Genomic DNA, 7,500 nt, shown 5'->3' on the forward strand with positions numbered 1-7,500 from the left:
TCTCTCACAGTCCGAGGAGAGCTTTTTGCCATGTGTTTCTTGCTCATCATCAAAACTTTAAACTATTATTTGAACCTTCTCACCTTCTCACCTTCTCTGTCCTGTCCCAGGGCTTATAATTCTTTCTGTCTGACGACAAGAAGAAGCAGCAGAGGAAGCAGCAGCAGCAGCAGCAGCAGCAGCAGCAGCAGCAGCAGCAGCAGCAACAGAATAAGAGAAGTAAAATAAAAAGCTCTCCTGCCTGCAGCTGTACCACCCTGAAAGTGCCCAATCTCCTCTGATCTTGGAAGCTAAGCAGGGTTGGGCCTGGTTAGTACCTGGATGGGAGACCGCCTGGGAATGCCAGGTGTGGTAGGCTTTTTCTTTTCTCACAGTTCGGGGAGAGCTTTTTGCCATGTGTTTCTTGCTCATCATCAAAACTTTAAACTATTATTTGAACCTTCTCACCTTCTCACTTTCTCACCTTCTCACCTTCTCACCTTCTCTGTCCTGTCCCAGGGCTTATAAGTCTTTCTTTCTGACGACAAGCAGCAGCAGCAACAGAATAAGAGAAGTAAAATAAAAAGCTCTCCCGCCTGCGGCCATATCACCCTGAAAGTGCCTGATCTCGGAAGATAAGCAAGGTTGGGCTTGGTTAGTACCTGGATGGGAGACCACCTGGGAATACCAGGTGTTGTAGGTTTTTTCTTTTATCACAGTCCGGGGAGAGCTTTCTGCCATGTGTCTCTTGCTCATCATGAAAACTTTAAACTATTATTTGAACCTTCTCACCTTCTCACCTTCTCACCTTCTCTGTCCTGTCCCAGGGCTTATAATTCTTTCTGTCTGACGACAAGCAGCAGCAGCAGCAGCAGCAGCAGCAGCAGCAGCAGCAGCAGCAGCAGCAGCAGCAGCAGCAGCAGCAGCAGCAGCAGCAGCAGCAGCAGCAGAATAAGAGAAGTAAAATAAAAATCACTCCCGCCTGCAGCCATACCACCCTGGAAGTGCCCGATCTCCTCTGATCTTGGAAGCTAAGCAGGGTTGGGCCTGGTTAGTACCTGGATGGTAGACCACCTGGGAATACCAGGTGTTGTAAGCTTTTTCTTTTCTCACAGTCCGGGGAGAGCTTTTTGCCATGTGTTTCTTGCTCATCATCAAAACTTTAAACTATTATTTGAACCTTCTCACCTTCTCACCTTCTCACCTTCTCACCTTCTCTGTCCTTTCCCAGGGCTTATAATTCTTTCTGTCTGACGACAAGCTGCAGCAGCAGCAGCAGCAGCAGAAGCAGAAGCAGAAGCAGAAGCAGCAGCAGCAGCAGCAGAAGCAGAAGCAGCAGCAGCAGCAGCAGCAGCAGCAACAGAATAAGAGAAGTAAAATAAAAAGCTCTCCCGCCTGCGGCTATACCACCCTGAAAGTGCCCGATCTCATCTGATCTCGGGAGCTAAGCAAAGTTGGGCTTGGTTAGTACCTGGATGGGAAACCACCTGGGAATACCAGGTGTTGTAGGTTTTTTCTTTTATCACAGTGCGGGGAGAGCTTTTTGCCATGTGTTTCTTGCTCATCATCAAAGCTTTAAACCCTTATTTGAACCTTCTCACCTTCTCACTTTCTCACCTTCTCTGTCCTGTCCCAGGGCTTATAATTCTTTCTGTCTGACGACAAGCAGCAGCAGCAACAGAAAAAGAGAAGTAAAATAAAAAGCTCCCACACCTGCAGCCATACCACCCTGAAAGTACCTGATCTCATCTGATCTCAGAATCTAAGTAGGGTTGGGCCTGGTTAGTACATGGATGGGAGACTGCCTGGGAATACTAGGTGTTGTAGGCTTTTTCTTTTCTCACAGTCCGGGGAGAGCTTTTTGCCATGTGTTTCTTGCTCATCATCAAAGCTTTAAACCCTTATTTTTACCTTCTCACCTTCTCACCTTCTCACCTTCTCTGTCCTGTCCCAGGGCTTATAATTCTTTCTGTCTCACGACAAGCAGCAGCAGCAGCAGCAGCAGCAGCAGCAGCAGCAGCAGCAGCAGCAGCAGCAGCAGCAGCAGCAGCAGCAGCAGCAGCAGCAGCAGCAGCAGCAGCAGCAGCAGCAGCAGCAGCAGCAGCATAAGAGAAGTAAAATAAAATGCTCTCACGCCTACGGCCATACCACCCTGAAAGCGCACAATCTCATTTGATCTTGGCAGCTAAGCAGGGTTGGGCCTGGTTAATACCTGGATGGGAGACCGCCTGGGAATACCAGGTGTTGTAGGCTGTTTCTTTTCTCACAGTCCGGGGAGAGCTTTTTGCCATGTGTTTCTTGCTCATCATCAAAACTTTAAACTATTATTTGAACCTTCTCACCTTCTCACCTTCTCTGTCCTGTCCCAGGGCTTATAATTCTTTCTGTCTGACGACAAGAAGAAGCAGCAGAAGAAGCAGCAGCAGCAGCAGCAGCAGCACCAGCAGCAGCAGCAGCAGCACCAGCACCAGCAGCAACAGAATAAGAGAAGTAAAATAAAATGCTCTCCTGCCTGCAGCCATACCACCCTGAAAGTGCCTGATCTCCTCTGATCTTGGAAGCTAAGCAGGGTTGGGCCTGGTTAGTACCTGGGTGGGAGACTGCCTGGGAATACCAGGTGTTGTAGGCTTTTTCTTTTCTCACAGTCCGGGGAGAGCTTTTTGCCATGTGTTTCTTGCTCATCATCAAAACTTTAAACTATTATTTGAACCTTCTCACCTTCTCACTTTCTCACCTTCTCACCTTCTCTGTCCTGTCCCAGGGCTTATAATTCTTTCTTTCTGACGACAAGCAGCAGCAGCAACAGAATAAGAGAAGTCAAATGAAACGCTCTCCCGCCTGCGGCCATATCACCCTGAAAGTGCCTGATCTCAGAAGATAAGCAAGGTTGGGCTTGGTTAGTACCTGGATGGGAGACCACCTGGGAATACCAGGTGTTGTAGGTTTTTTCTTTTATCACAGTCCGGGGAGAGCTTTTTGCCATGTGTTTCTTGCTCATCATCAAAGCTTTAAACCTTTATTTGAACCTTCTCACCTTCTCACCTTCTCTGTCCTGTCCCAGGGCTTATAATTCTTTCTGTCTGACGACAAGCAGCAGCAGCAGCTGCAGCAGCAGCAGCAGCAGCAGCAGCAACAACAGAATAAGAGAAGTAAAATAAAAAGCTCTCCTGCCTGCAGCCATACCACCCTGAAAGTGCCAGATCTCCTCTGATCTTGGAAGCTAAGCAGGCTTGGGCCTGGTTAGTACCTGGATGGGAGACCGCCTGGGAATACCAGGTGTTGTAGGCTTTTTCTTTTCTCACAGTCCGGGGAGAGCTTTTTGCCATGTGCTTCTTGCTCATCATCAAAACTTTAAACTATTATTTGAACCTTCTCACCTTCTCACCTTCTCACCTTCTCACCTTCTCTGTCCTGTCCCAGGGCTTATAATTATTTCTGTCTGACGACAAGCAGCAGCAGCAACAGAATAAGAGAAGTAAAATAAAAAGCTCTCAAGCCTACGGCCATACCACCCTGAAAGCGCCCAATCTTGTCTGATCTTGGAAGCTAAGCAGGGTTGGTCCTGGTTAGTACCTGGATGGGAGACCGCCTGGTAATACCAGGTGTTGTAGGCTTTTTCTTTTCTCACAGTCCGGGGAGAGCTTTTTGCCATGTGTTTCTTGCTCATCATCAAAGTTTTAAACCCTTATTTGAACCTTCTCAACTTCTCACCTTCTCACCTTCTCACCTTCTCTGTCCTGTCCCAGGGCTTATAATTCTTTCTGTCTGACGACAAGCAGCAGCAGCAGCAGCAGCAGCAGCAGCAGCAGCAGCAGCAGCAGCAGCAGCAGCAGCAGCAGCAGCAGCAGCAGCAGCAGCAGCAGCAGAATAGAGAAGTAAAATAAAAAGCTCTCCCGCATGCAGCCATACCACCCTGAAAGTGCCTGATCTCATCTGATCTTGGAAGCTAAGCAGAGTAGGGCCTGGTTAGTACCTGGATGGGAGACCGCCTGGGAATACCAGGTGTTGAAGGCTTTTTCTTTTCTCACAGTCCGGGGAGAGCTTTTTGCCATGTGTTTCTTGCTCATCATCAAAGTTTTAAACCCTTATTTGAACCTTCTCACCTTCTCACCTTCTGACCTTCTCACCTTCTCTGTCCTGTCCCAGGGCTTATAATTCTTTATGTCTGACGACAAGCAGCAGCAGCAGCAGCAGCAGCAGCAGCAGCAGCAGCAGCAGCAGCAGCAGCAGCAGCAGCAGCAGCAGCAGCAGCAGCAACAGAATAAGAGAAGTAAAATAAAAATCTCTCACGCCTATGGCCATACCACCCTGAAAGCGCCCGATCTCCTCTGATCTTGGAAGCTAAGCAGGGTTGGGCCTGGTTTGTACCTGGATGGGAGACCGCCTGGGAATACCAGGTGTTGTAGGCTTTTTCTTTTCTCACAGTCCGGGGAGAGCTTTTTGCCATGTGTTTCTTGCTCATCATCAAAACTTTAAACTATTATTTGAAGCTTCTCACCTTCTCACCTTCTCTGTCCTGTCCCAGGGCTTATAATTCTTTCTCTCTGACGACAAGCAGCAGCAGCAGCAGCAGCAGCAGCAGCAACAGCAGCAGCAGCAGCAACAGCAGCAGCAGCAGCAACAGCAGCAGCAGCAGCAACAGCAGCAGCAGCAGCAACAGCAGCAGCAGCAGCAACAGCAGCAGCAGCAGCAGCAACAGCAGCAACAGAATAAGAGAAGTAAAATAAAAAGCTCTCCCGCCTGCAGCCATACCACCCTGAAAATGCCCAATCTCATCTGATCTTGGAAGCTAAGCAGGGTTGGGCCTGGATGGGAGACCGCCAGGGAATACCAGGTGTTGTAGGCTTTTTCTTTTCTCACAGTCCGGGGAGAGCTTTTTGCCATGTGTTTCTTGCTCATCATCAAAGCTTTAAACCCTTATTTTTACCTTCTCACCTTCTCACCTTCTCACCTTCTCTGTCCTGTCCCAGGGCTTATAATTCTTTCTGTCTGACGACAAGCAGCAGAAGCAACAGAATAAGAGAAGTAAAATAAAAATCTCTCACGCCTACAGCCATACCACCCTGAAAGCACCCAATCTTGTCAGATCTTGGAAGCTAAGCAGGGTTGGGCCTGGTTAGTACCTGGATGGGAGACCACCTGGGAATACCAGGTGTTGTAGGCTTTTTCTTTTCTCACAGTCCGGGGAGAGCTTTTTGCCATGTGTTTCTTGCTCATCATCAAAACTTTAAACTATTATTTGAACCTTCTCACCTTCTCACCTTCTCACCTTCTCACCTTCTCACCTTCTCTGTCCTGTCCCAGGGCTTATAATTCTTTCTGTCTGACGACAAGCAGCAGCAGCAGCAGCAGCAGAAGCAGCAGCAGCAGCAGCAGCAGCAGCAGAAGCAGCAGCAGCAGCAGCAGCAGCAGCAGAAGCAGCAGCAGCAGCAGCAGCAGCAGCAGCAGCAGCAGCAGCAGCAGCAACAGAATAAGAGAAGTAAAATAAAAAGCTCTCACGCCTACGGCCATACCACCCTGAAAGCGCCCAATCTTGTCTGACCTTTGAGGCTAAGCAGGATTGGTCCTGGTTAGTACTTGGATGGGAGACCACCTGGGAATATCCGGTGTTGTAGGCGTTTTCTTCTCTCACAGTCCGAGCAGAGCTTTTTGCCATGTGTTTCTTGCTCATCATCAAAGCTTTAAACCTTTATTTGAACCTTCTCACCTTCTCACCTTCTCACCTTCTCTGTCCTGTCTCAGGGCTTATAATTCTTTCTGTCTGACGACAAGCAGCAGAAGCAACAGAATAAGAGATGTAAAATAAACAGCTCTCACACCTGCGGCCATACCACCCTGAAAGCGCCCGGTCTCGTCTGACCTCAGAATACCAGGTGTTGTAGGCATTTTCTTTTCTCACAGTCCGGGGAGAGCTTTTTGCCATGTGTTTCTTGCTCATCATCAAAGCTTTAAACCCTTATTTTTACCTTCTCACCTTCTCACCTTCTCTGTCCTGTCCCAGGGCTTATAATTCTTTCTGTCTGACGACAAGCAGCAGAAGCAACAGAATAAGAGAAGTAAAATAAAAAGCTCTCATGCCTATGGCCATACCACCCTGAAAGCGCCCGATCTTGTCTGATCTTGGAAGCTAAGCAGGTTTGGGCCTGGTTAGTACCTGGATGGGAGACTGCCTGGGAATACCAGGTGTTGTAGGCTTTTTCTTTTCTCACAGTCCGGGGAGAGGTTTTTGCCATGTGTTTCTTGCTCATCATCAAAGCTTTAAACCCTTATTTGAACCTTCTCACCTTCTCACCCTCTCACCTTCTCTGTCCTGTCTCAGGGCTTATAATTCTTTCTGTCTGACGACAAGCAGCAGCAGCAACAGAATAAGAGAAGTAAAATAAAAAGCACTCCTGCCTGCAGCCATACCACCCTGAAAGTGCCCAATCTCATCTGATCTCAGAAGCTAAGCAAGCTTTGGCTTGGTTAGTACCTGGATGGGAGACCACCTGGGAATACCAGGTGTTGTAGGTTTTTTCCTTTTCTCACAGTCCGTGGAGATCTTTTTGCCATGTGTTTCTTGCTCATCATCAAAGCTTTAAACCCTTATTTGAACCTTCTCACCTTCTCAACTTCTCTGTCCTGTCCCAGGGCTTATAATTCTTTCTGTCTGACGACAAGCAGCAGCAGCAGCAGCAGCAGCAGCAGCAGCAGCAGCAGCAGCAGCAGCAGCAGCAGCAGCAGCAGCAGCAGCAGCAGCAGCAGCAGAAAAAGAGAAGTAAAATAAAAAGCTCCCACACCTGCAGCCATACCACCCTGAAAGTGCCTGATCTCGTCTGATCTCAGAATCTAAGCAGGGTTGGGCCTGGTTAGTATGTGGATGGGAGACTGCCTGGGAATACCAGGTGTTGTAGGCTTTTTCTTTTCTCACAGTCCGGGGAGAGCTTTTTGCCTTGTGTTTCTTGCTCATCATCAAAGCTTTAAACCCTTATTTGAACCTTCTCACCTTCTCACCTTCTCTGTCCTGTCCCAGGGCTTATAATTCTTTCTGTCTGATGACAAGCAGCAGCAGCAGCAGCAGCAGCAGCAGCAGCAGCAGCAGCAGCAGCAGCAGCAGCAGCAGCAGCAGCAGCAGCAGCAGCAGCACACAGAATAAGAGAAGTAAAATAAACAGCTCTCCCGCCTGCAGCCATACCACCCTGAAAGTGCCCGATCTCATCTGATCTTGGAAGCTAAGCAGGGTTGGGCCTGGTTAGTACCTGGGTGGGAGACCGCCTGGGAATACCAGGTGTTGTAAGCTTTTTCTTTTCTCACAGTCCGGGGAGAGCTTTTTGCCATGTGTTTCTTGCTCATAATCAAAACTTTAAACTATTATTTGAACCTTCTCACCTTCTCACCTTCTCACCTTCTCTGTCCTGTCAGATGGCTTATAATTCTTTCTGTCTGACGACAAGCAGCAGCAGCAGCAGCAACAGAATAAGAGAAGTAAAATAAACAGCTCTCCCGCCTGCAGCCATACCACCCTGAAAGTGCCTGATCTCA

General features: G+C 48.4%; 6 non-coding genes and 13 pseudogenes across 6 annotated transcripts; all 19 read left to right on the plus strand.

Annotated features, from left to right (window-relative positions):
• The first annotated feature begins 239 nt into the window (after positions 1 to 239).
• LOC149290970 (5S ribosomal RNA) lies at positions 240 to 358 on the plus strand (annotated as a pseudogene).
• A 215-nt stretch (positions 359 to 573) lies between these two features.
• LOC149290971 (5S ribosomal RNA) lies at positions 574 to 682 on the plus strand (annotated as a pseudogene).
• Positions 683 to 959: 277 nt separating this feature from the next.
• LOC149290972 (5S ribosomal RNA) lies at positions 960 to 1,078 on the plus strand (annotated as a pseudogene).
• A 294-nt stretch (positions 1,079 to 1,372) lies between these two features.
• Positions 1,373 to 1,491, plus strand: LOC149290973 (5S ribosomal RNA; annotated as a pseudogene).
• A 199-nt stretch (positions 1,492 to 1,690) lies between these two features.
• On the plus strand, positions 1,691 to 1,809 carry LOC149290974 (5S ribosomal RNA; annotated as a pseudogene).
• A 304-nt stretch (positions 1,810 to 2,113) lies between these two features.
• On the plus strand, positions 2,114 to 2,232 carry LOC149290975 (5S ribosomal RNA). Its single transcript, XR_016275746.1, has one exon. It is a non-coding gene; the product is annotated as a 5S ribosomal RNA (ribosomal RNA).
• Positions 2,233 to 2,489: 257 nt separating this feature from the next.
• LOC149290976 (5S ribosomal RNA) lies at positions 2,490 to 2,608 on the plus strand (annotated as a pseudogene).
• Positions 2,609 to 2,815: 207 nt separating this feature from the next.
• Positions 2,816 to 2,924, plus strand: LOC149290977 (5S ribosomal RNA; annotated as a pseudogene).
• A 224-nt stretch (positions 2,925 to 3,148) lies between these two features.
• On the plus strand, positions 3,149 to 3,267 carry LOC149290978 (5S ribosomal RNA; annotated as a pseudogene).
• A 207-nt stretch (positions 3,268 to 3,474) lies between these two features.
• LOC149290979 (5S ribosomal RNA) lies at positions 3,475 to 3,593 on the plus strand. The gene has a single exon (XR_016276947.1). It is a non-coding gene; the product is annotated as a 5S ribosomal RNA (ribosomal RNA).
• Positions 3,594 to 3,874: 281 nt separating this feature from the next.
• On the plus strand, positions 3,875 to 3,993 carry LOC149290980 (5S ribosomal RNA; annotated as a pseudogene).
• A 276-nt stretch (positions 3,994 to 4,269) lies between these two features.
• Positions 4,270 to 4,388, plus strand: LOC149290981 (5S ribosomal RNA). The gene has a single exon (XR_016273757.1). It is a non-coding gene; the product is annotated as a 5S ribosomal RNA (ribosomal RNA).
• A 636-nt stretch (positions 4,389 to 5,024) lies between these two features.
• Positions 5,025 to 5,143, plus strand: LOC149290982 (5S ribosomal RNA). The gene has a single exon (XR_016274565.1). It is a non-coding gene; the product is annotated as a 5S ribosomal RNA (ribosomal RNA).
• A 335-nt stretch (positions 5,144 to 5,478) lies between these two features.
• LOC149290983 (5S ribosomal RNA) lies at positions 5,479 to 5,597 on the plus strand (annotated as a pseudogene).
• Positions 5,598 to 6,055: 458 nt separating this feature from the next.
• Positions 6,056 to 6,174, plus strand: LOC149290984 (5S ribosomal RNA). Its single transcript, XR_016277182.1, has one exon. It is a non-coding gene; the product is annotated as a 5S ribosomal RNA (ribosomal RNA).
• A 199-nt stretch (positions 6,175 to 6,373) lies between these two features.
• LOC149290985 (5S ribosomal RNA) lies at positions 6,374 to 6,492 on the plus strand (annotated as a pseudogene).
• Positions 6,493 to 6,756: 264 nt separating this feature from the next.
• On the plus strand, positions 6,757 to 6,875 carry LOC149290986 (5S ribosomal RNA; annotated as a pseudogene).
• Positions 6,876 to 7,139: 264 nt separating this feature from the next.
• On the plus strand, positions 7,140 to 7,258 carry LOC149290987 (5S ribosomal RNA). The gene has a single exon (XR_016274516.1). It is a non-coding gene; the product is annotated as a 5S ribosomal RNA (ribosomal RNA).
• A 205-nt stretch (positions 7,259 to 7,463) lies between these two features.
• The window catches only part of LOC149290988 (5S ribosomal RNA), a 119-nt pseudogene continuing 82 nt past the window's right edge, over positions 7,464 to 7,500 (plus strand).

The sequence above is a fragment of the Sceloporus occidentalis genome, unplaced genomic scaffold (assembly GCF_023333645.1).
Source record: "Sceloporus occidentalis isolate IW3139 unplaced genomic scaffold, rSceOcc1.0.p SCAF_38, whole genome shotgun sequence".
In the NCBI taxonomy this organism is placed as follows: domain Eukaryota; kingdom Metazoa; phylum Chordata; class Lepidosauria; order Squamata; family Phrynosomatidae; genus Sceloporus; species Sceloporus occidentalis.